The following is a 27,904-nucleotide window of genomic DNA, read 5'->3' as shown; positions in this document are numbered from 1 at the left end:
GAATTTAATCCAACTTGCACATTTTGTTCACAAGTGGTAACTCCAGACGTGTGTGTGTTTTACCTGAATGTTTTCCAACCACAAATGTCCATACATTTAAATGGATTTCTTTTCTTTGATTTACTTGGTGCTTTCAATTTCGGGGAAGTTGAAAATTCAAAACGACGTGGGAAAAAAATAAAATGAAAAGTCATAAAAAGCTCCAGTCAGCATCACTGACCCCTTTGTGATGACCTTACTAAATACGCTGAGGTGCATCAGAAATGAGAGCCTCAATCAGCGTGCAGTAAAAGCTGTTTGGTAGGATTGTGTCGTGTTAAATTTGCATCTCTCTACATTTCCATTGCAGTCAAATTAAACTTAGCAAGAAAATCTCAAAACTGCTTTCGAAAGTGGTGAAAAGGTAAAGATCAAGTCTGTTTGGAAGGAAAGAAGATATGGGCATTAGTTATTATCTCCAGAAACACAATCAAATGGGAAAAATGTGTCATAGTAGCAGAAGTAGAAGTAGAGTAGTATGGCGAGTGCAGAATCGGCTGTTGTCCCACACCAACCGCACAAGCAGCACCAGCCTTTTAAGTTAACTCTATCAGTAACCCTTAAAAGTGCATTTTTGGAAAGTGGCTTACTGACGTTTTCTGTTGTGGTTAAACAGATTAGGCCTCATCTTTAGTCTGTCAGTCTTGATAACCGAAGTAGGTACATTGATTATGGGATCAGTTGTGGTCGCTTTATCAGCCACACACAAGTCAGTGTCCTCCATGTGTACAAATAGTTAACAGTATATTTATTTTTCAGTGCCTTAAATGATTATAAGTATCATTTGTAGCAGAACAGCTTTAGACATATTTAATTCCTTAGGATTGTTGAGACAAATTCTACGTGATCAGGAGGATACTGTGATGATGAAGTGACATGGAGAGAGTGTTAGCACTGGCATTCACAGAATATGGAGCAAGATTTAGGGAACGCATGTCAATTCACGTTTGCCGCAACAAGCTTAACCCAGAAACAGGATAACAATCCACCCTACACTCCACCTATCCTAGTCTCCACAGCACAAAAACAGCTATGACTGCCAAGATGGCGTCCATTGTTGACCAGAGTAACTGAAGGACTCTACAAAAAAGCCTTCAAACCCTTGAGAGATAACAATAAACCAGGTGTACAGGATTAACCCATAAGCGTCTCTTATTGTTTCATCTGTTCTTTTGACAACATCACTGCTGATATTTTGTGAATTTCCTGGTGTGTGCTTGTAAACTTTGTGTTTTATGTGTTCAAGTTTTCTTTTACCTTTTGTTTTGAATTTTGGTTGCTAGTGTAAGTCAATTACTGATTCATGTAGTCATGTGGTGAGCAGCTCCATGGCAGTTGTACCCCAACAGCGGCAATCTCAGCCTAAACTTTTGATCATTTCAGAAAAATTAATATGCAGATTACATATTCCCAAAATGCAATCATTTCATAGATTTTGTAATAGCTTCATTAAGATTACAAACTTGTTGGAACAGTTTATATTTAGACATTCCTCCGAGAAAAAGAGGTCATTATGTAAAGGAACTCCAAACAGAGCATATAGGCTCCTTGAGAGACCTTAGCAGAGCTTGCCCAGTCTTCACCTGCAAACCTTGTAGGAGTTCTGCTTTTCCTTCATCTCTCTCTGTCTCTTCTGACTGTACCTAATAAGATGGTTGTTGGTAAAGCAGTGAGCACTGGACATGCTTATGTGAAACTTCTAAATACCGTAGATTGTGAATGCCACTTGTATCGTTCAACACCTGAGAGGAGGGTCAGGGAGCAGGGAGGTGAGGCTGGTAGAGGAAGGGAGCTCAAGGTGACCTGAGGGACTGCCCATACTAGAACGTCCAGCTGTCAGGAATTGCACAGTTGTGTTGTTTTGTTTTATATGTATGTCATGGTACACATTCATTTGTATCTTTTATGTTTTTTTGTTTATTTATTATGTGTGTCAATTGATGGGTCACACGATTGAGGTTTGCCGCACTGTCACTTCAGCAAGTTTCTGATGTAAATACGGCACAAGGAGTAAACGTCCTTCAGTTCGCGTTAATTACTTTCCTGCTCAAGGAGACCAAGTGCCCAGTTTGTTACAGTTTTATGAATTCTTTTCAATTCCTTGTTGCCCCAGTGCCTTGTTTGCTCATTAGTTTGATTTCCTGGTTTTGACTCTTTTGCTCGGACTAATAATGTTTTTTTTTGGTTCACATGATACAAATTTCCCTGTCTTTTCCATCACTCACAATAATTCCTGAGACTTTGCCTCACCTCGATTTATTTTGTGCCTTTTCTGACCGTGTTTTCACCACCGGTGCTATTGTTATGATGCTACCTAGGAAGTGTGACCTTGGTGGGTTGGTGTGTGTGACGTCAAGGGCATGGCCAGCTGGGTCACAGCCCCATCTTTAAATGAATGAGTGAGCCGTGTCCACCATAAGTGTCTGCACTTTGTTTTATCACAGAAAAGACTTGCTGGCTAAAGAAGGTTGGCTTCATGGGCCATTCTTTTTGGTTATTGGGTTTCTTTTGGTTTGCAATAACACCTGTCATATGAAGGTTGATTCTTCTTTGTCCTTCGGCTTTGGTTACAGCGTTACCTTTGTATTTAATGTCAGGGCCAGACTGAGCCCCCCTTTTTTGAATTTCCCCACACAAAATTTTCACTTTACCATAAATATTGGGTGTCATGTATGTTTTACAAGAAGAACGTACTGTAAGTAGAGATGGGCTGAGCAGCAAGGCAAGGGGCCAGAGAGGAATTAAGGAAAGAGGGACATCAATGAAGAAGTCAAATGTGCTGTGTGAGACACTGGTGACTGGTGCCAAGGGGACTAAAGGCACATGACTGCTTTAATCAGTGCCACAAAAATGAACTTCAAATATGGGGAGTCGGACCCCTGGAGTTTCTGGTAGGTCAGTCTGCTGTGTACACATTGACAAAGCAAGGCATAAGAATAATTGGCAACGATCTTTTATGGTATGTTGGCTGTAACAAAATAATTCATCCATCCTTTATATAACCTGTTTAATTAAGTTTAAGGTCATGGTGGTCAGAGTTCATCCGAACAGCGTTCAGTGAAACAACCCTAGTTTGGGGGGCATTCAAGAGAGAGTGACCTAAAATATACATGAAAGAAGTGTGAAGGACAGCCGGGTCCCATGCCCGGCAGGGACACCCCTGCTGCTTATGTTCCGGGGGAGCCACCATGGGCAGTCCAGTACCTCCCCCGGGACGCTTGGTGGCAGTCTCCATGGCTGACGGTAATTCCCCAACCACCCGCAGGGCTCCATGGGAGATGGAGTCCTCCACAGCCTGGTTGGGGGCTCGGATGGTTGCTAGGGGGAGCTGCATGGACTCAGCAGCCTGGCTGGACGAATCTTCAGCCCCACCCGGAGGTGCAATTAAGACCAGGTGGTCAAGCACCTGGAACACTTCCGGGTGGGTTATAAAAAGGGCCAGCCACCACCACTCGAGGAGTCGGGAGGAGGAGGACTACGCTTGTGGAGGAGTGGTGGTAGTGGAAGAAAAGTGTGTTGCGGTATTGTGTTTGTGCTTTGGGACTGTGTATTGCCTGTGGGTCACGGGGAAGACGTGCACCCACACGTGAAGAAAAAGAAAGTTTTTGTGCCTCCGTGTCTTTTTGTGTCGGGTCAGGCGCCTATATAGCGCCTTTGTTAAAGAAGCTAGAATAAATGCAAAAGGAAATAGAAAGCACTGTTTTATTTCATGTTCTTCTGATGTTTATACCACTGAAGACTTTTTAAACACTCAAGTGGAAACAAGTAATACACGATTTTAAAGTCATCTAAATGGCAACCAAGTTCTCGCTGCAAAGATCTTGAAAAACACTATGACTATTTGCACATTGTCAGTTTAACTCTCTGGAGTTCCGTTTTTGAGATATTATTGTTGATTTTTTTATGTCTGATTGTTGGTGGTTCCTCTTCTTTTATATTGACTGTTGTTAGGATGCTAAGTCATTTCCAAGCCTAAGTGTGCACTTCACATTAGACTTTCATCTGAACTTTCTTTATAAATATTATAACAGGGCGATTTCTGCCCTCCAGCAGTAACACTCTGTCTGTTGGGTGTATTGAGCACTAATGTTTGTGTTGTGCCATCTAATAATAATAGTAATTCTTTACATTAAAAGCCACCAATGTGTTGCACCCACCTGGATGATGTGATGGCAGCCATTTTTGCACCAGTATGCTCACCACACTTTAGCTAACATCAGTGGTGAAGTGGTGAGAGAGATAGCCAATGAGAAGCAAGTTATGATTAAGGGGCCAGAATGACTAGGCCATGGTGGGTAATTTAGGCTGGACATCAGGATACACCTTACTGTTTATGAAGGATGCCCAGGGATCTTTAATGACCACAGAGAGTCAGGACCCCGGTTTTATGTCACATCCGAAGGACAGCGTCAGTTTTACAGCCCAGTGTCCCCATCACTACACTGGGGCATTAGGATCCACACACAGACCACAGGGTAGGTGTCCTCTGCTGGTCATGCCAATACATCTTCCAGCAGCAACCCAATCTTTTCTTAGATGTTCTCCATCTAAGTACTGGCCGAGTTCGAACATGCTTAGCTTAGGTGGATGACCTGTTCTGAAGTGCATGGCCTATGGCATGTGGTAATGGGATGTATTTTGTAATGTATGTAGTAATAAAACTAATGCATTTTTAATGCCAACTTTTGGCGAATCACAAATATTAGCACTACTTTTGAGAATCCCAGGGCAAATGCTATGTAATTGCATCAAACAGACACACTGTCACTATAACTTAATGAAACAAAATTTAAATAGGAAAAACATATGCTATAAAAAAGAATGATTGATGGAGTGCTAATCTTATTCGTGTCTATTAAACTATTGTTTTTTTTATTTAAATTTCCTTCATTAGGCTATAGTGTTGGTTGTATACACCATCTGTTAGAAAATAAATGCTATGCATGTTTTTCGTACACACAACAAACGCCATGGAATGGCAATGTTGAGAGTGACGCCCTTTGGTGCAGGTGACGTCGGTGGTATTGTGGACTGCAGTCAGACTTTACGGAGTTCATTCCAATTAGATGAAGCTTCTGTATTTAGGTTTAAACATCAGGCCAATCGGGACTGCAGCAGCTTGTAACTAATAAGAATAATTTTGCAAAATAACAAGTTCTAATGAAACTAAAATTACAGTGTAAGTGACTCTCCAGTACCTGGTACACAAAAGGTAGTGTTATACAGTAGTGTTGGGTTTGCCTTAAAAATGTCTACCTTTGCCCTTTGAGCATTCTGTGTAATGACCCATCAGTCAGCAAAACTACAAAACTGAAGTTCTGCCATAAGGATCACTTCATTTAGCTGCGTCATGTCTCACACAGAGTTCATCCCCTGGCTGAGGTTAAAATTCTTGTTTTTTGTCTCTTTTATTCATTTTTGAGTCCTTAATTTATGTGTATCTCTCTTTATTTTTGGTTTTGTCAATGTATACGAGCTGTCTTTGTTATGTTCCATGTGTTTTGTGGGTGGTCCTTCAAGAGGCAGGACCACTGGCCAATCATTGCCCTCCACCTTATAAATGCAGAGGATCTTCCACAGTTCCTGGCAGTTCATTTCGAATGTGTCTGGGAGTGGTGAGGTTACTTGTGTTTATCTGATTAATTGCATTTTTGACCCTTTGCTCTGTATTTTGACAATTCTGTATTGGAGCTTGTTTGATTTGGATCGCCTTTGGTGTTACAAGCAAATCTTTTGTATGCCTTTTGTGCTCCTTCTTTCTTGTTACATGCAGTTTTGTAAAGAATAAATCTTTTTATTTACAAGGCTCGGTGTTTGCCTGGGGTTTGCTCGGGGTTTGACTGTAATATCCTCCTCTAGCAGACACTTTGAAGTGTTTTTGGGACTCCTAGTTCACAACAATCAGAGAGCTCTCTACATCGTTAGGCCACATTTGGAAGCGCAATGTGGCCTGTGTTGATACACAACCAATATACTCAAATCAAACCAAATGCTTTGTAAAATTCTTTCTGATAGTTTTCACTTTGATAGTGTTCCATGTTAGATGTAACATTAACTGGCCCCTGAAGTGAAAGGATGGGGGAAGGCAGCTTTTCAGGAATGCTAGATGACAGCTCCCCAGGAGTGTAGTGGTGCCCCGGATTCCCACTGGGGATGCTGGGACTTGGACTTCTCAGCCCTGCTGGGTGCTGTGGTCATGAGGACGGAAGCCCCACAGTACTTCCAGGCTGATTAAAGACTTGAGATTCTCCATCTGACCCGGAAGTGCTGGCAAGTCATGTGGGAGTAAGAACAGAAGCATTTTCTGGTCAAGGACTATATAAAGGACTGATGGAGACCCAGGAAGCGTGCCGGAGTTGGGAGGTAGTGGACAGAGCTTTCTGGGAGGAGTGGAGGAGAGATTTGTGTTTATTTATTGTGCTTAGTTATTGTGCTTATTGTGGCTGTGTAGCTTTGGAAGCAATAGTACAGAAGAAGAAAAAAGATTAAAAGTCTTCTGAGAGCTATTAACCTGTGTCCTGCTTCTGTCTGTTGTGAAAAAAGTGGGCAACAGTGCCACCAAGCATCCACCTATTTACAACTGACTGATTGCTTCGGCACCCATTGCTGGTAATCCCCAATAAGTTCCAAAAATTTAAGAATGGTTGAATTTGGTTCATCAATGGACTAGGAATAAATGGAAAAAAAGAAGAAAGTTGCCAGGGGATGATCTGCTTTGTGTAGGTGCAGAGCTGCCAAGTGTTTATTTTAGTTGCACTTTAAAAATAGCTCTTTAAGAAGACCTGATGGAGACCACATAAGCCATGAGGCCTTCTCATTCACAAGTAAACTGTGAGACACATGCCACTGTGCATTTAGGTACAGTAGCCAAAAAGCTATCTGCTTTATTGATTGAGTCAACATCACTTTAATGATTTGTAGCAGAGCTACTTAGAATGAACTGCAGTTCCCAGTAGCCCCAAAAGGAGTGCATACTACTGCGCACTCCCATCGTCACCACAGGAATTGCTGGAAGGAGAAAGATGAGGTGCGGGATTTAAAAAGAGGTCTGTAAGCTCCTTGTGTCTTTTGGTTTTGTCATTTCACACCACAACTGGATTACAATAACAGCCACTACGAGGATTACAGTTATTTCTGGATTTGTGTTTGTGTCTTGTGCCTGATGTTTGTGTGTTCTGGTCTGGGTTGGAAAATGTCTGCGTTTGTGAAGCACTCCCAATACCTGCAATTCTTCATGTAGTCTGCATCACAGTAGGACAAAACTTTACATTGTGTGTCGAAAGCTGTTCACTTGGGCCCTCAGTTCATTTTCACCTTCATCTGCATCTGGAGCTGGACTGTGTTTGGACTTTGTCATGAGTGTTTGTTCATCCATAATTAGTTTGTGTCTAGGGTTCTGTTGGGCTTCTTTTGTTTCTGTTATAGTTAATCAGTCATCATCGTTGCCACTATTCAGATAGGGTTTTTCATCCACATTATTTGTTCAATTGCTATTTTTGCATCTGTTATTTATATAATACATTCTTGGTCATTTGATTCTCTTGTTGCCTGTCTCTGTGTGTGAGCTGGGTCAAGGGTGGGTGTGCTTCTGGAGGTCCTTAATTAAATAAATAAATAACTGTTTAACAGCGATGTGAATCTGAGTGGCCTGCAACTGCTATTAATTCATTAAAGAGCTACAATCTGATTCTTTTGTTCTTCCAGCACTCCAATGTTCCAGTTGAGAAAGAGACAAGATGTTAGCTAGTCAGCATGATGTGAAGCTTGACAACAAAAAGAGCTGGAAAAGAAAAGCCACCCAAAGGTGTCAATGCAACTGCTGAAATTGTGGTTCCATGGTAAGCATTTGTTTTTGGCTGTCACTACAGCTGAATTTTAAAAAATGGCTTGAAATTGAAAAGACCGGTCGATGAATAGAAAAAAAAGATGGCGTCCAAGTAAGGCAACATGATATTACTAACTGTTTTATTCATAAATGTTGTTTAGTGTCGATCTGTGGCAAATAAGACATTCAATGCAAAATGGATTTTGCCTTCAATAACAGACTTTTTACTCCCATGTCTGATTTCACCACCTCAGTATGCCAGGTGAGCACCGTGATGTTATCAATCAATCAATCAATCAATCAATCAATCAATCAAATCAAAATCTTTATTGTCATTGTAGCAATGAGACATTGTACAACAAAAGTTTTAGGTGCAATTTTCCAGTGCAGAAAAAAATAAAATAAAAATAAAAACAAAAACAAAACATAATTACTCAAGTTACAACTAAAATATGGGAATATAATAAAATAAAATTTCACATGGCCAACTGTACATTGCAGACTTAAGAGTAAGCTCAGCGCACAGCTTGGTCATATTACAACCGGAGGGCCGAACTAAAATTGTGGTATACAAAGAGATCCTTAACAAATAATTATTGGTATATTTTCCCTCAGTTTAAAATTTTCTTCTTAATAAAAATTTTAAGGCAGTACTTCGCCGCTGCGAAGCGCAGGTATTTTGCTAGTATAATAACTTAAGCTTAAACATACTGTCAATTGCTGTTTAGTTTTTGGTAACCAATTAGCCAAGATGCAGCCATAAGTAGTCAAAATCTGCATATAATTAATGAAAGACAAAGGATAAAATAAAGTAAAACAAATAAAATATAACATAAACTTATGGCAAAAAAATGTCACATTACAAATGGTCCAGTATGCAAGCTTCAAATAGAATCTTCTTTGCCTTGCCAAATTACGGTGTGTCACATGTGGGAGGCAGCTAAAGAGCTTGAGTAAGGACAGTTCCGAGACATACTGGGATGTGGCAGAGTGCACTGACTCTTTTTCTCCCTTGCCTGCAGACCATTCACGGGAGATTCCACCTGGCTCTCTTGACGCCACTTCCGGGACAGAGCCTATGGAAGGAAACCTTGCCGGCTCCGGCCCCTGTGATGTCACGTCTGGGCTCGAACCAATGGTTGAAGACCTTCATGAGCCTGACCCCTATGATCTCACTTCCTGTCTTCCCCTTTAAAAGCCTGCACCTTTTCCCTATTCTCTCAGTTCTGTATTGGACTCGGTTTTGAGCACAGCAGTGCTATCATTTAAAAGACGTTTTGCAGCCAGGATACCAAATTATACGGCTGGCTGCCCCAAACCTTGCTATGTCTCATTGGGAGTTTTGTGACAGGTGTAACACATGGTAACTAATGGTCATGTGTTTCAAAAAAGTGTTGGGATCAGTCTTCTTAGCCCTTTATCTGTTTCGTAAAGAGAACTAAAAATGTAAAATTGATCTTCAATAACCACTTTCAGTTTGACAGGATACAAGAGGCTGTATCTGAAAATACGAATGCAGTTGTTTTCAAATATAATCTTGTCTTTCTGTCTAAAAAGGGACATGCAGTTTTGTTTGACCTGTAGTATGTCAAAATAGACAATTAGGCTTTTCAGTTTGGAGGCATTCGATCCATGTATACGGTAGGCAAATTAGATCTCAATCTCCAATTTAAAGTCCTCTCCAGTTATTTTAGAGAATAGTTCAGCTATGAATTTCACTGGGTTTGGACGTTCCCGTTTTTCAGGAAGACCTTCAGTTCTGATCCTGTTCCATCTACAGTATATCTATCTTTCAGTGCAGCCAGTTTGTCATTAGACACTTTGCATTCTTATGTAACAATGTGCTACCTTAAACTAAGACTACAGAATGTCAACAAATGTTCAGAAACAAAATTTCTATGACCAAATAATGAACTTTGTTAACTGGAATGTCAAGGGTCTCAATCATGAATTAAAGAGAAAGAAAGTACTCATGCACTTAACAAGTCTAAATATCAAGATAGTATTTTTACAGGAGACCCACTTACTAAGTAAGAACCAGTTTCAGTTGCAAAGACAGTGGTCTGGCCAAACCTTTCACTCCAGCTGTACAAAGAAAACCAGGGGCGTGGGAATCTTCACACACAGAACTATTCTAAATGTCAAATTATAATGGTTGGAGACTTTAATTGTGTTTTAAATCCAGATCTGGATAGATCCTCATCTACAATGGCGATATCATATAATACTGCAAAAATAATTACACAGTTTGTAATGGATCAGAATTTATCAGACCAATCCATGGAGTTTTTTTAAATCCTGACATAAGAGCATGCTCCTTTTTCTCATCCGTACATCATTGTTACTCAAGAATTGATTATTTCCAGCAGGGCATCATGGATATTGGAGTTTTCCTTCACAGCCCTGCAAGATACCATGGGGGCTGCAAGGGGATGATGCAGGGAGGCTCAAAGACTTATATTTGCCCTACAACCCTGAAGTACGTCCTAGTCACATGGACAGAGGAAATGACGTGCTTCCAGGATGAAAAAGAAGAGTTTTTAATCTGACCTGGAAGTGCTTCCTAACCCTCAGTCCATGTGATTTCCTAGCACTTCTGGGTCAAGGACTATAAAGGATTGTGGGAAATCCCAGACGGACGAGCTGAGCTCGATGTCAGGGTGGAAACACGTCTGGGAGGGAGGAGGATTATTGTTATTGTGATTTTGTTTATTATTTATGAGAACTGTGGAGTGGAGGGTGCTTTGTGTACATTATTATTATAAAATAATTATTAGACTTTTATCTGGTGTCTGGCGTCTAGTCCGAGGGTTCAAGGGGACGATAGCGCCCCTATCTGTCACAATATATATATATACACACTGAGTAATCAGAGGTGGGTAGTAACAAGTTACATTTACTCCGTTACATTTACTTGAGTAACTTTAAAAAAAAAAAAATGTACTTCTAAGAGTAGTTTTACTGCACCATACTTTTTACTTTTACTTGAGTACATTTGTGAAGAAGAAACGCTACTCTTACTCCACTACATTGGGCAACACTCGAATCGTTACTTTTTTTCCATTAGATAAAGTCTGACAGCCAATTTTCAATCTGCTCTGTAGCGTATGCTGTCAAGTTGCGCACACGCCTTCCATTGCGTCTTCAGCTCTGACACGAGGTTTTGGATGTTCTCCAAATCAAGGTTGTGCAGCTTTGAGGACAGATGTTGCATTTTTCATTTGAAAGCATTAACTGAGCTAATCATATTGACCATGGTTTTCTATTTCCTTTTGGTTTGCTGTAAATTAAGCTCATTCGACATGTTGGTCAAATCGGGGAAAAAATGCCAAGTCTAGCGGCCATTGATCGTTATTAAGTTGCTTGTATTCTGCATGTTTAATGACAAGGAGAAACTCCTTTTTCTCTGGCCAGGGGTCTTGAAATCTCAACAGGAATTTCTCCCTAGCCATCTGCCTCAACAAAGCCATCTTTTATCATCCCTCTATCTTGGAAGAACTTCTTATACTTAATGATGGAGTGACTCACCTGGAACGATGCTTCGGTGTATCTGCCTTTGCTTTTGAATTCAGTCGAGTGAAAAATGACGGCTGTCCGATTAACTGAGATTTTAGTTCCCTGTCCTTTCTCTTTCTCAGATCGCTTTTCGGGAGGAAGTCAGTTCCGTAGTTTTAATGAACAACTCGAAAGTGCCTTTCCATATTTTCCTTCTTTGGAATAGCAATGATAGATTAACAGATCAGACAAACGCACTTCGATTGTGACATTGTGAGAGAAAAAAATCCTTTTCCAATTCCACATCCAGCCCATAACCAACAATTTTTTTTTAATCCCTTCTTCAGTCAGTATAAATTGGAAGGCTGACTAGATCACTTAGCTGGAGTTTTGCAGTAGCTCACATGTTTGATCGTGGATGCAGGATGACCAGTGTGTTAGAAGAAAAGAGATCTTGGACTGGCCGTCCTGCATGTCAATCAAGTGGCAAATGCCATAGGGAGGATATATGATAGACTAACAGTTAAAAAAAATTTTTTTTTTGAATGCAACACGATCTACCTGCACTACCTTTCTCATCTACCGGTCGATCGCAATCGACGTATTGGGCACCCCTGGTATACACTCTAGCTCTGTATGTGCAAAGCACTCAATCATTCATCTTACAGTCTTTTATCGAGTGCATTTATCTTGTTTAAAATTGTACAAAATGTTCCCCAGGCAAGTTTCAGCTTGTGCACATTGCAATCTAGCTCCAGCCTCACTGGCCTACATGTTCTGGGTGTGCACCAAACTAACAACATTTTGGACAAAAATCTTTCAATGCCTGTCAGACAGCCTTGGTGTCACAATCACTCCTTATCCATTGAAAGCTGTGTTGGGGTACTTCCAGATGGGCTTAAATTGGAGAAGAACAAACAAGCTCTAATTGCCTTTACTTTACTTACTAGCACATAGTCTTATCTTGCTCAACTGGAAGAATCCTAACCCAACAGTTTCTGTTGCTGACTTAAGAAGCGCTCCTCCGCCAATCAAGACTTACCTCTTTTAGAATCCAAATCCTCCTCCGCCCACCACATTTCTGATGTCTGTTCTGATGTCATGTCACCCCCCAACCAAAAATCTGTGCTGATCAGTTAGTACCTGTGCTTGCAGACATTTTCAATCAGTCTTTGGCTCAGTGCAAAATATGTAACTGTTTCAAAGAATCAACAATCATCTTTATGTCCAAGAAGGAAAAGATTTCCTGTCTTATTGATTACAGGCCAGTTGCATTGACCTCTCTAATATTTAAGACATTTGAACATCTTATTCTTCTAAATCTCTAGTCTGTCACAGATTATCTCCAGTTTACTCAATTGAAGATATAGTAAACATGGTTCTTCACTATATTCAACAATCTAGGTGTTTATGCCAGAATCTTATTTGTGGATTTTAGCTCAGCATTCAACACAATCCAGAGCCTCTTTTGAAAAACATCTCAATATGAATTTGGTCTATTCCACATGTCTCAGGACCTGTTTGAGAAACAGTCATCAGGTTGTGAAAGCTAATTTCAGTTTGAATACTCAGTGGAAATAGTTGTGGAATTTATTAGGCACTCCTCAACTTCTACTCCACATTTGTAGAATTGAGAGTGAATATATGCTTACAGCAAGAAATAGGAAAATGTGTATGCCAAAAAATCTGATTCTTAAAACTTGCCGTTCACACATTTCTGCTCCATTTACCTTTATAAATCCCAATCATCTTGTAAACGGGCAAATGAGAACAACGGCTCAAACTTTGCCCAGTTGCCACCCTGAAACCATTCATGGACTATACTAATGAACCTCATTCATGTGCAATCACAATGCTGCAGAATGGCATTGTCTGGTAGAGCAGCTCTCCTCTTGATGCATTGTGTTGTGCTACACAAGAGCAAGAGTGTGCCAAGATAGCATTGTTACACCTTTCCTCTGCACTCTGGGGGTCAGAAAGATGTGAGGTACCAGCATCTGAGCGTGTAGCTGCTATCACCTGGTACAAGTAATGATGTGACAGCTATTACATTGAGTAGTACAGGCCAAATGAAGGGCCCAGCCAGAGAGAATAGATTGGGAGCATGTGCTGAGAACGTGTTGCCACACCTGCCACACAACGAACCTTCTGGATTGGGATCCATTTTATATGGTGGCTGGAGTGCTTGCAGAGCTGGATGCAGGTTAATGTCATACCCAGGACGAAGCAATTTCAGGTTAATGGCCTTGCTCAAGGGCCAAACGGAGTAGAGTCACTTCTGGTGTTCACGGGATTCAAACTGGCAGCCTTCCTATTGCCAGCGCAGATCCCTAGCCTCAGAGTCACAATTCCGCCCCAATTCTGCCAGTTACCTTACTTATTAGCCAGCCACCATCATGTCTGCCAAATCTACTTTGCCTCAAAATAAATAAATCATAGGTTGACCCCGGCCATTGAGACACAATTTCTGTCAGTCTCATCTTAGCATCACAGACAGTTTGTGCATTAATGGAATTCTACTGCTTATAGTTAACAAAAGCAGCTTCTGATCTCAATAGATGCCCTTATTGTAATATGAGTCCAGTAAAGTGCTCTGATTACTTTAGGAGGACCAGGCACTGCTGCAAACTGCCTTTTTATGTTGGCAAAATCCTATTATTAACATACATACATTCATTTGTGCACCCACATCATGCAAAAACCGGGTGTAGTGGCTCACAGGTCACTTAATGGCTTCCAGCACAGCAGGTATGATGGAGTGACACTGACCTGTCAGCCACCTTCCCGAGAATAGACAACAGGTAGTCAATTTAACCTGACAAAAAACCAAAATAACGTTCTTCGGTGCAAATACGTAGAATCGGCCCTCCTAAAAGGGACTAAAATACAGTCTGTGCATCATAAGTTTTAATATGTTTTGTTACGTCAACACACATTCTAATCGCGATATGAATTATTACACACATGAGTCATCATTTAGCTGATTTGGTTGCATTTCCCTTCTTTATCAAAGGTGTGATTTCCCAGTTTCTCTAAAATGTTCTGTACGATTGAATCAGAGTTGCTGTAAATATATGCATGTTCCTCTGTCACATTTTGTTTTATACATCCCAGCGTTTGCATGGAAATCTGCCTATGCACATTTTGGGCTTCTTTTTGTGCATACACAATCTTTATAAATCTTAACCCTGGTTATAAAAGGAGTCACTGCTAACAGTGTGGAATCACTTCAGTTTCTGTCTGTACATCTGTCCGAGTCTGAACTGGGATGTAAGTACAACATCTCTCATCAATAAAGCTCAGCACCAACTTAAACAGTCAGTGGTGGTCCACTTTTATAGAGCTGTCCCTGAAAGTACCCCTTCTTTCTCCATAACTGTCTAGCATGGCAGTGCATCTGCTCACTCAGAACAAAATCTGCAGTATGTCATTCGCACAGCAGAAAAGACTGTAGGCTTGTAATGGGATACATCACAGGGCAGGAAATGCACTGGAAATATGATCAAAATCCACAGGCACCCACTTTCAGTTATCTCCGTCACAGTAACATTACTACTCACTAAAGGCACACCTACCAGACACATTAAGAGATTCTTTCCTACTGTGGACACTCTGGTTGAACATAGTCTCAGCTTCACCTCTACCTCTTCCTGATCTCCAAACTCTTCCATCCAACCTCAGTAATGTTTGGTGTAGAAATACTTGCTTGATACGTTATTAGACTCTTCTGCATTGTCAGACTGTTTTATATATTGCTATAATGGGATTGTGTGTTACATATTGTACTGTAAACTGAATTTACTTCTGGAACGTGTATGGATGTAACACCAAGAAAAATTCCAACGAGCACGTTGCTTGGCAATAAAGTTCAAGTTCACGTTTATCTGAGAGGTCAACTAACAGAATATCCATAATGAACATCCTGGAACAGCCAAGCTATCGCGTGCCAGCATCTGCAATAATCTCAATGTATTGTTTCCATTTTCTCTCACTCCTCCACAGCTTATGGTTTTTACTTCCAAAACTGAAATATTTTTTACAGATGCATCATGTGGCGCTGGTATGCATTTCTAAATGCTAAAATGTTTTTTTTTAAAACACATTAGGTAATGTGGTTGTGGGCAACCTTATCGTTTGAAGTTTTTCTTCCCTCAGCAACAATTCCTCTGGTCTGATAAGCAGATGAAGAATATCCTGGCTTGTCAGATGCTTTCATTTGTCATTAGGATTGCCAAAGGACAGCTTTCCTCTGACACATACTGCACACCATTTAGAGGGTTGCCTCAAGCTGCCTAAAGACTGGAATGTTACTGAAACATTCAGCTTAGTCAGCATGATGGTGGTCCCTATAAGCTGAAAATGATTTATCTACCTGTATAGCTGGAGGAAAATATTGGAGCAAGGAAAAAAAGCCAGTTATTCAATTTAAAAAGTGTGCAAGAGTTCAAGCAACAAATGGCAAGCACAGAATATCAGAAATAAATCCCCACTTCTGTGGTTGATTCGCTGGCAAAGACATGCAAAGGACAGAACTGGCACAATGTAGGCAAATAGCTTATTTAGCTGAACTATTATCATAACTATTTAGCTGAATGGATTCTGCCAAATTAGCTAAAAACCTCATCTTTGGTGATTTTAGTGGACTGACTTAGACTGCATTGTTGTCTTCCCCAGCATTCGAACATCTATGGCCGACAATATGCAGCTTTTCTGAGTACCAGGCCTGTGACATGCAGGACAGAGCTTTGCGTTCAATGGGACAGGCAAGTAGCAGAGATATTAGGGCTTTCGAGAGCTTGGATTACATGGAAACTAATCAGTCAGTTTCAACAATGGCCATTCCATGGACGTGTCTCTATTTACCATTGTCAATATGTCATCTGTCCTACTCCTGCTAGGTTGGCCATCACATCCTCCTTGCATCCTCTCTGAGCATGGCATCACTGGGACTGCCTTCAGGTGTTTGAGTCCTACCTTGGTAAGGAGAGGTGTCAAAGGTACATCAGGCAAGCATGGGGGAGCCCCAAGGTGAGGTGCGGGGCCCTCTCCTCTTCTCTCCATATACCTCCTCAGTAGTCCATCATTTTGGTTTTTCCTTATAAGTGCTATACCAATCATACACACCTGTACCTGACATACACTCCATAGAATCACCCCTAGAATTTCTGCGTGTCTGACTGATAATGCAACAGCATCTCCAGCTCAACCTGGTTAAGACGGACATTCTTGTTAGCTAATCAATTCAGCACCCCATTTTTGTTTAGCAAGGCTTATTATTGCTCACACCCACCAAGCCTGTACGCAGCCTTTGGGTGGTGATCGACGACCAGCTATCCTTCAGGGACTGTGCTTCTACAGTCTCTTAGTCTTGCAGATTCACTCCAATCAATATCCATGAAATCAGACTGAATCATACAGAGTATGCAACAAAACTCCTTGTCCAGGTATTGGTTTTGATCTTCAGTACTGACATGTTTCACCAAGCCACTGCAGATGAGTCAAAATACTGCAGCACATTTGATGTTCAAGCAGCTGAGGTGGGCAAATGTTGCCCTTCTTTTCAGATCACTACATTGTCTTCCTGTTGCAACACGTATTAAGTTCAAATCCTTGATGCTTGCCTACAGAGTAATCAGTGGGTCCACACCTATGTATATGGAAATACTTGCAAGGTCCTATGCTCCTTCTCAACCCCTCAGGTCTGCTGATGAATGGCCTCTGGTGATGCCACCTCTGTGTGGCATCATGTTTCATTCTAGACTCTTTTCATGTGTAGCTCGTAGCTGGTGGAATGAGCTATCCACTTCTACTTGAAATTCTGACTCCCTCATTGCATTTAAGAAGCGTCTGTGGACTTTTTTGTTTGTGAATTTCTGTCTAACTGATATTAGCTGTTATGTTTTGTAACCTAGAAGTTGTAACTAGCTTGTACTTTTGTTCTGAACTATGCACAATGATCAATTTTGCAACCTTGTTCTGTAACATTTGTTACCCAACAGTCCCCCAAAGTGAGGTTTACTCAATTAGGTTGATCTCTTTTGTAAGTCGCTGTGGTTAAAACTGTCTGCTAAGCAAATATATGTTAATGTCAATGTGAAAATGAACCTGAGCAAGAGCAGAAATGGGGCATAAAAGGCTGCACCAAGGAGGTGTGGTGACGGTGCAGGTCCGGCTCCATGCTCCCGCTTCTCATTTGGGAGTTTCTTGAACCCGACACCGTGGATAGTCATGACCGGGATGAGCTGTACAAATGAGGACACCACATGAAGCAAGGGGAAGGTGCAAAGTGTTCAGTGCTTTTATTAAAAACAATTTAAAACAAGTATACAAAGGGTGCAGTGCTCCCATATCAATAATAAATAAATAATCCATAAAAAGGTGAATCTGTGGAGGTTAAAATCACAATAAATGGATAGACAGATAGATAGATAGATAGATAGATAGATAGATAGATAGATAGATAGATAGATAGATAGATAGATACTTTATTAATCCCAAGCGGAAATTCACATTTTTTTTTTTAGATAGATAAGATATATAAATCTATTAAAAATGAGGTTAAAATCAGCTGGAGGAAACTGTTTTTACTAAAAACCCAGGTGCTTTCTTTCTCACTGGCAGTTCCACTACTTATCCCATAAGGGCCTAGCAGCAGAAGAGTTGCACTAACAGCAGACTCCTCTGACCTTCCTCAGGTCCGGGTCCCTACCGTGCCATGGCTCTGGAAAGGCTCCCTCTCTGGACCTCAGCTTGGGTCCCCGATGGCCAAGGCGCTCACACTGGGGCTCTCCTCTCAAGTCTTCCCGGTCTTCCACAGCGAGCCGTCACTCCTACTCCTCATTGCAGTGACCCAATCCAACCGGCTCCCCGAGCGTCGGCTACACACTCCGCTTTGGGGCTTACTTCCCAGCTGCTTGCTTTCTCTCCTTCGAGTCTGCTCTCTTTAGCTCGCTCCTTCTGCCTCCTGCCTTCTTTCTTTCTTTCTTCTTTTAACCTCTGTCTTTTCTTTTTCGATCTTTCCCTTCTCTCACAGTCTCGCTTCCCCTTTTAAAATGGGGACGTGGCACAGCTGTGTCGATTTGCAGCTCCTGGCACCAATTAGTGTCACCAACGATCCCACACTTGTGCACTTAGTATAGGGCTCTCGCACCCAGAAAGCACTCTCGCCACGCTACCATGTCCCCTCCTACCAAGACATGATTATTTATTTAAAAAGATGCTGATCTTTACCACAGGTGCCCATTCAGTTTTACTCTGAGGTTAAGCCGAGTTGAAGGTTTGTTGTCCAAGGTGGGTTTTGGTGTTTTGTTTTATTTTGTTGTTTTTTGACTACTGGCAGCAATTGAGGGGGTCATTATGACAACTTAAGTTTTTTTTATCTTTTATTTATTTATAATCTTTTGTCATCAGACTTTTTTTATCTATTTTTTATTGATAAAAAGAAAAAGAGTACATTATTAAAAAATCCAATAATAAATGATGAATAGTCTTCCCACCCCTAATTTCAGAGGCAGGTATTCATACAGGAACGCATAAAAAGTCAACAGGTAGACAAACACACACACACACACATGCAAATGCACATCCAAACACACACACACACCAAACAGGAGAGAGTAAAGAGAACAAAAAAAAATAAAAACAGGGAAAGGTGGAAAGAAGACACGGCTTCATGGAGAAACTTGTAGGCAGCTTTCGACTGACTGAGCAGCATGCCAGTTTTCAATGGCAGAGCTGGAAGAGACACAGAAAGTTCAAGGAGGATGAGGTTACAAAGTGAAGATTTACAGGCCACGGGATTTCCAGTGAAATAATAAAAGAAACTTAGCTGCAATGGTAGCCAACATTAAAAGTCTCTACTGGGAGAAAGAGAAGAAATGTCCAGAAGGATGAGAACGTAAGGGGGACAGAGAAATGAAGAAAGAAAGAGTCCCACATAGCGCCAGAACGCTGTAGCTTGAGGACATTCCCAGGACATGTGGAGGCAGGAACTTTAAGGGGGCAAAACAGAGGAAATGTCATATCCAGGAATTAGAGTACAAATTTAAACTGTGTGTGCTGGTGATTTGGAATTTTTGGAAGAATCTGTGACATTCTGAGAGATAGTACTCTAGCATAATGGTAAGGACAGGGTAAGGTCCATTAGCCAGCTAGATATGGTGTTTTGTGGGAAGTTTTGCAGAGGTTTGGGTTTAGAAGAAAGACTTAAAGCAAATGATCACAGAGGTTGAATTGGAAGGGCAGAAGAGTGTGGGACTCCAGTTGACCTGAGCCCAGGCCTCAGCTTCAAACCGCGAAAGCAGGTAGTGGACGGGATGGGATGGGACACCCAGATCTTAGAGAGAGGAATAGCTCAGGTCCTGGGTCATTAAACTAAAGTTCCACACTGATAACAAGGAAAATTAGAAGGCCTCCAATAATCAGAGCACGATTGTGGAATAATGAAAGGTGGAAGTGCAATCTCAGCAGCAGATCCATTGATTTCTCAACGTATCTCCTCATCCCCACATCTTAAGGACATAGAATACAATGAGAACAATGGAAGAATACAATTAGAAAGACATGAGAATGATGTTGAGAAATGGGGGAAAATATATAAAGTCTGTAGAGAAACCAAGATAATGTGAAATCTAATGAGTCATCTGCTCCTAATTTAACACAAAGAGAAAAGTCTCGTATTGCAAAGAAAGAAGTTTCAGCTGCATTACCAATCAAACAGCAAGTCCAAAACTTCAAGACCGGGGGCTCTTCTCAATTCATATCCTACATGTACCTGCACAGGCAGACTGCCACAATCCATGCAGTGCCTCGTCTTTGTTGTGTGAAGTCACTCACACCAACTTCTTAGAAATTAACAGAGTTTAAAACACATCTTTTACCATTGTTATGAGTTAAAATGGCTCCACTGGGGTTATTTGCTTAAGGGTCATCTTCTTAATCTCTTTTGTTTTTATTCTGAGCTGAAAAGCCTCCACTTGAAGATGTCTGTCACACATGGCCACATATGTGTGCCAGTGCCGTTGTGTTCAGTCTGAAGCATCAACAAGGAGAACGTTTGCTTGTTGTGGATTTCCTTGCACTTTACAGTACCTGAACTCCTCATTACAATTATTTGTGTTCTTTTATTTCTGATTTTGAATGTACAACAGCGGCTGATCTTTTGCTCGCTTATCCCCTTTACCCCTGAGATTCAGGTGGATTGATACCAAGCAGAGGATCATTCTCACTAATGTGAAATAAACTTTACCGCAGAGTGATTTTCCTGTATCTGCAAAGCATTTTCACCTTTTTCACAGAACGTTTAAAATCTTTTGGAGGACATATGCAGTATTAGTTCACCGGCTCTACCCTTAGCCCAGAATTTATACAAAATAAATGGTGTAGCACAAATACCTTCCCATCATTCTGTAGTCTTGGCAACCCTTCCAATTGAACCTGCCCCACAGGGGATAAGGAAGTTGGGGAAAGTGGAATAATTCATTTACCGAAGCAGCAGGTGTTTGTAGTTTGAGAGGAAACCAGCAAGTCTGGAAACAAACCTCGAGTCCTTGAAGCTGCGCCTCTCTAGACCCACTGAACGGAAACAACGGAAGGAGTACAAAGCGACAAGCGAAGGAAGCAGCTATTGGCAAACTTTATTCATGTTTAAGAGGCAAAAAAGAAAAAATGAATCGCTTATGGTTCTAGTTCAGTCCGTGCAGGGTGCACTGCAAAGTGTCAGTATCTCTTTTATACTTCATTTATAAAATCTGATCATAACTCTTTAGCATGCAGTTACTGGCTTCTAACAGCCAAAATAAATGACATTTACAATTAGCAATAAAACACCACTGGATGTTACATCCTAAAGTTTACAGAGTGGCTTAATAAGTTAAAGGTGACGTAAATGAGCCCTGTATATCTCGGGAGTGTGCGTCTGAGCGCTGCATCTGGAAAGACACACGAGACATCTGGCACAGAGCTTCATTTTCTTGTTTCTTCCAATGTCAGTCTATGCTTATAAAATTGCCAGACAGCCCTTTAGGAAGCAGAGCTCACGCAACCCGCTAGACAACTTGTCTGTGCGTTGAGGGCTTATAGCGTTATAGGGGCTGCATCTCAGATTATTTTGAATGTGTTCTGTACTGGCACACTAATGCAGATCAAGCAAGTACACTTAAAAATAAAGGTGCCAGAGTGGTTCTGCACAGCAATGCCATAGGGGGACTGCTTTTGGTTGCCAAAAGGTCCATCCACATGAAAGTGCCTCAATTTATGAGATTAGATTAGATAAAAGTTATTAATCCCAAGGGGAAATTCACATGCATATAGCAGCAGAGACATACATACAAGGATACAGACTCACAGGACAAATAATACAGCCAATCACTCAATATGTAAATAGAAAGAAATAAGTGTATATTGTTCAGATATTTCAAAATGGTATTTCAAAATAAACTTAGAGAGTGCCCTGGGAGGAAGCATTGAAATGCCTGGTAGTAGTGGGCAGAAAAGACCCCCAGAGGTGCATCTTAGCACACTGGTGGAATGAGCCTGTGGCTAAAAGTGCCCCCCGGAGGGGATTTTTTATGATGGCATCCAATTTTGGAACCACTCTCTTTTCCAAAACATCCTCCAGTCTGTCCAGGGTTCAACCCTGTGATGGCACAGGCTGATAAGTTTGTTCAGGCATTGTGCTTCTTTTGTGCTCAAGCTGCTTCCCCCGGAGACCACCACACTGGACTGGTAGAACATTTGCTGTAGCTGTTAGATCTGTAACAGGCTCCTTACAGTAAATAGCCATGAACAGACAATACAAGATTTGTGAAATACTAAAGGCTCCTGATTTTAAAAGGACAGTAACACGGGCTGAGTGCAGGTTTTCTTGATCTGTTACCAGGTAGCCTACCATGCATTACAGATTTCAGTTTTCTTTATTATATATTATGACGTTTTTCAAAGCACAAAGAACCAACTTTGCAGATGCCTCGCTGGCAGGATTATCGGTTCTTCTTGTTTAATTCAACTTCTCTTTGGCTTTCTGTGTTCCTAAAGTGTTCCTGGATGTTGTTCTTTTAACTTTCCTTGTCTCCAGCAGATTCATCAGACAAAAAAATCATAGAATCAAACTGTTATGCGCCCATGGCTGTGTAGGTAGAACATTCATTGTAATGTACTACTGTTAATGTCTGGAATGATCTTTATTTATACAGTCATGTTATTGAGAAACATGAAGCAATGCTGCTCGGCCATGACAAAGTTATTCAACTGCAAAAATTTAAATCTGTAAAGGAGTGAGCTAAACATAACAACAAATAAAGCTGCTTGTCATTTTAGTCAAATGTACAGGAATCACTACTTAAATAAAAAAATATCTTTCTATTATAAAAAAAAAAAAATGATGATACATGATCTTTGGAAGAGAGACAGAGAGACACCTTCACGTCCCACAAGACGGTCAAGTCACATACTTACAACCTTTGGAAGCAAGTCCCGTGATACACATGCAGAGCAGGTTAGAGATAATGGAAGTAGGGAAATTTGAAAGTCTCAAAAAATGAGAGTAAAGATCACATTAGTGGAAACAAACGGAAAATATTACTCTGTGAAATAACAGAACAGAAAAACAAGATAGCATAGTGTTTGAGGATGTCTGGGGGACAAGTAGGTGCTGTACAGGCTTCAAAATGATCGCAGCGCCACACGAAATGCAGATCACATAGCATGGCAGGAGCAGCAAGCCAGCAGCTGATCGAGCAAAGAGGAGGTAAAAAAAACAACTGTTAACTTGTATCACCATTTAAGAGGGGTTTCGGAGGGGAGGCTGCGTCTCCTTGGGGTGCGTTCAGCACCGCTCCTCACAACGGCTTGTAGCGCTGGCTGGGGGGTGAAGGGGTTGGCAAGCGAAGCGAGGAGGGGGCAAAGCCCCCTATTATGCAATAATACTAAAGTATAGTGTGACTGTATAAATAAAGATCATTCCAAACATTAAGAGTAGTACATTACAATGAGTGGTCTACCTGCACTGTCATGGGCACACAATTTGTCTGTGATGAATCTGCTGGAGACAAGGAAAGTTAAAAGAAAAACATCCAGGAACACTTTAGGAACACAGAAGGTGTAAATGCAGCCGAGAGAGAGAGGTCAAATGAAACAAGAAGAACTGAAAATCCTTCCAGCGAGGCACTGCAGTAACTTCCCTGATTCTCTGGAGAAGTAATGGGGGGTGGGGGTAAAGAGGCGGGGCTAATTAGAAGGGACTGGTAGTGGAGCCATACGTTGCCATTAAAGAACCATTACTTTTTAAGAGTGCACCTACAAGGACGAGGGTTTAAAACCACAAGGCTTTACTTGGTTTATTGGTGCAGTTTGTGGACTTTCTCTCAGAAGGGAGGACAATGAGAAAGAGACATCATGACGAGCGTGAAGTGGGTGTATTGTGGTTTGTGTTTATTTGAAACCACCTTAAACACTGGATTAGTAGACTATAGTTGACTTTTCACACTGTGATGTATTTAGACCAGGGGCATTGAACTCCAGGCCTGGAGGACCACAGTGGCTGCAGGTTTTCATTCTGTCCCTTTACCTAATCAGTGACCAGTTTACATTGTTAATTAACATATTTTCTCTTCATTCTAATAGCCCTGTTTTTAAGGATTCAGTCCTCTAAATTGATATTTTCTCCATTAAATAGCAGCCAACAAGAAATGAGACATGAAACAAGCCAACTAATGACCAGTTAAACTGGAACATCAAACTCCAGTCCAATTTCACTCTAACCACTTTCTTAATGAGAAGCTAATTCTTTCTGGTAATTAAACCCATTATTTAATTTAGCTTGTTGCTGTTCTTATTCTGCCACAGCAGACATTTCCAAAACTGTGAATGTTCTGGTTTTTCTAAGCACATTGTCAAAATGTTTTGGTGACCTGAGCAGATTAACCTTACTGAGGCCTTCACCTTTCTTTATTTTCAGATACTGTGGTTAGCTGGTCACACTAAGAAGTCCAAGTCAAGTTAATTAAAACTAAAGCAAAAGAAGTTAATTAGCAGGAAAAACTGGTCACTAATTAAGAAGATGGTTAGAATGAAAACCTGCAGCCACTGCAGTTCTCCAGGTCACCCGTGATTTAGACAGTAAGGCCGGGTTTATACTTCACACAATGCATCGCGACGCATGCTGCAGTGGACGCTCCTGCTACACAAGTGTTTTACTGTTTATACGTACGCGCGTACTTTACATAAATCTGAACAAATTCACCAGGTGGCAGTGCAAGATATCATCACGGTGAGAACAGGTTTGGCTTCACTGTGTTGTGAATTGCCTGGAACAGCCATTAAATTCCGATGACACCTTACCGCAATATCTCTGAAAAAGATGTTTAATGATTAAATCCAGTGATGTGACCATTCCAGCCAGCATTGGGCATGAGGCAGACACAATCCCTAGACGAGTCATCAACTTATCGCAAGGTGAATACAAGCACATACATACACTGGTGTCATTTTAGTGTCACCAAAACTGCATATCTTTGGAAGGAAACTGGAGCACACTGTGGAAACTCAGCAGGAAAACATGCAAACTCCAGGCAGAGAATACCAGCGACGTGACTCCCTGCGAGACAGCAGTGCTAATGCTCTGCCACCGTGTCACCCCCATGTGTGTAATTATTAACAGTATTCATTATTTAAACGAAATTAATGATTTATCTGTGAAATGTGACATACATACTTTAATGCATTTCATCATGAAAGTGAAATCAAGTATACATCTAAAGATTCTAAATGTGCAGAGAGTTGGAATATCATACATTTAAAGTGCTCAGTGTGGCAATCTATTGCTGTTTACCACTGCTGTTAGGACTGGAGGAAGCCCTAGAAAAAAGGACGGCACAGAAGACTGTATGTGAGACTTTTAAAATGTATCGTGACATTACAATCAGGAATATGCGATGCTTGAGTATAAAAGCACCACGAATGCATTTGTATGTCGCCATTTTGCTTCACCACATCGAACCATTCATCAAACATCAAAGTGTGCACACCGATCTCGTAGGATCCGCAAAGCGGCTTTCTGTCACATGTAGATAGTAACCAGAGACTCTAATGTCACATTCCAACTTTTAGCACACTGCGCTCCCTGAATTTTTGATGGTACTGCAACTCGTGCACGCGTCGTGTTAATTTCTGAGGACCTGCTCAGAGGACGCGTCAAATGAACGCTGGGAACGTCTGGCAGCCATGATGCGGGTGCATACGCATTCTGAGCGTGAAGTATAAACGAGGCCTTAGTTTACAGAAACCATAGCAAGCTGATCGTGGTGGATGTCTTTAAATTTTAAAGGGTGTTCTCAGCCTATTGAAGGTGTCAGGACAAACAAGATTTATCAAAGCAGTTGAATTCAATGAATGTTCTTCTCAAAGCAGAAAGATGTACCTCTGCAGAGTAATGGGATTTGGTTTACCAGCTTCACACTCATGTGTTCCCATGTTATGCTGTATGTAAATCGGATATAAATTATTAAGTCATAAGCATCTCTGCTCACAGTAAAATCCGGAAAAAATTTTAGTTTTTTAATGTTTACAACTCGCAAAGTGTCATATCTTCAGTTCATGGCGGATGTCAAAGAGAGAGCTGATGAGTTCCCTTTACATCTCTGCTGAAATTCTGGACACCGACGAGGAGTTGAAAAAGCCACTGTGAAGAGCATAATGAAGTTTCCACGTTGTTTGGATCAGACACATCCTCTGTCAGCACTCAGACGGTGGTCATGCTATCTGCACTTCAGGAATTAGTGTACAAGCAAGTGTGCCTCCATTTCTAATTAGCATCTACTTGCATTTTGTGTTAGACTCCTGAGCAGCAGGAATGCTGACCGCCCAGGGAGCGAGGTGCCGGCACTGTCTGCACTAGAAAAACATCCCAGAATATGCAGAGGCTCGCCACATTGAATCAACAAATGCTTTGTACCGTTAGACTTCTTATGTTTCCTGAATGTTTTCTTCTAACATGATTACAAAAACAGTTTTCTAAACAAAGTGACAGCCCGTACAATTAACAATGGAGAAATGTGCTGTTGTTTATTTGAGCTCCACATCCCCACCCGCTCTGTGGCGTTTTTTTGTTTTTCTTTTCTTGGCTAAGATATGCGCATGCAAACAGAGCCTCTGTTGTCGTCTGCTATCACAATTACAAGTTGCACTGCTGTCGTCTCCCTCAACATGATGATATCCAAGGCCATGAGGGATGTCAAACACATTATCCCCACACTTTCTGAGATAAGGTCTTTAGTCGCAGCACTTTCTCAATGGCATGGGATCAAGTTTATTTACATTTATTTGCTTGGCAGATGCTTTTATCCAAAGTGACTTACAAAAGAGTTCAATATATTCAAGTAAACATCACTCTGGGGGTCTATTTGGGAACACGTGATGCAGGACAAGGCTATAAAACTGATTACCACAAGTGAAGCGCTCAGAACAAAATACAAGCGAGTTACAACTTCTAGGTTACAAAAACATGTTGGTAATCCGCTAAAATCCGTTGGACAGAAGTTCACCAACCAAGAAAGTCTTCAAACGCTTCTTAAACGCAAAATTTCAAGTAGAAGTGGATAGCTCGTTCCACACACTATGAGCTACACATGACAAGAATCCGGATTGAGATTTTATGCCATGTAGATGTGGTATCACCAGACGCCATTCATCAGCAGATCTGGGTGGCCAAGAAGGAGCAGAGGACCTCTCAAGTGTCCCCATATTCATATGTATGGACCCATTGACTACTTGTCATCAAGCATCATGGATCTAAACTTAATACGGCCACAACAGTAGTGATCTGAAAAGAAGAGTGACATGTGCCCACCTTGGCTGGTTGAACACCAGATTTGCAGCTACATTTGGAATCATCTGTAGGTTCTTAGTGACACATGCTGGTGCTCCTGCCAACAGAGAGTTGCACTAGTCCACACATGACAAGCCAAAAGCCTGGGCCAGGAGTTGTGCTTCATTCTCTGTCAGAGACGGTCTGACCATGCAGATGTTACATAAGACTGAATCTGCAAGAGTGACAGACCATAGCAACATGATACCTGAAGGACAGCTGGTTATCGATTATCAACCCCAAGGTTGTGTACAGACTTGGTGGGTAGTAGCAATGGGGTGCAGAAGAGACAGACAAGTTGGGATAACAAGAAGGTTCATCTTTGTGAGACTGAAATGGGGAGTCGAAAAAGTAAAAAACGTGAAAAATAGCCACAATGACACCAGTATCCTTCCCTCATATCTGTAATCATCTGAAAAAACGACTTACTGCAAGCATGAACATGGCAAGAAAAACCAGTAGTGTAAATAAAAAATGAAAGCCACATCCCCTTTGACTAAGAATTCTTACCTTTCAATATTTCATGATTAGTCAATCACTGCCACCCCAGCTGTCACCAGGTAGACAGTAGTGGGATTTGTGTCCCTTGCAGGCACAATCTGCCCCATGACCATCTTTATATCTAGACACGTCAAGCTGCTCCTAGCGCCTGGGGTTATAGCAACCTGCTGTCACCACCCCAT

The sequence above is a fragment of the Polypterus senegalus genome, chromosome 7, assembly GCF_016835505.1.
Source record: "Polypterus senegalus isolate Bchr_013 chromosome 7, ASM1683550v1, whole genome shotgun sequence".
Lineage (NCBI taxonomy): Eukaryota > Metazoa > Chordata > Cladistia > Polypteriformes > Polypteridae > Polypterus > Polypterus senegalus.
This window is presented reverse-complemented; position numbering follows the sequence as displayed.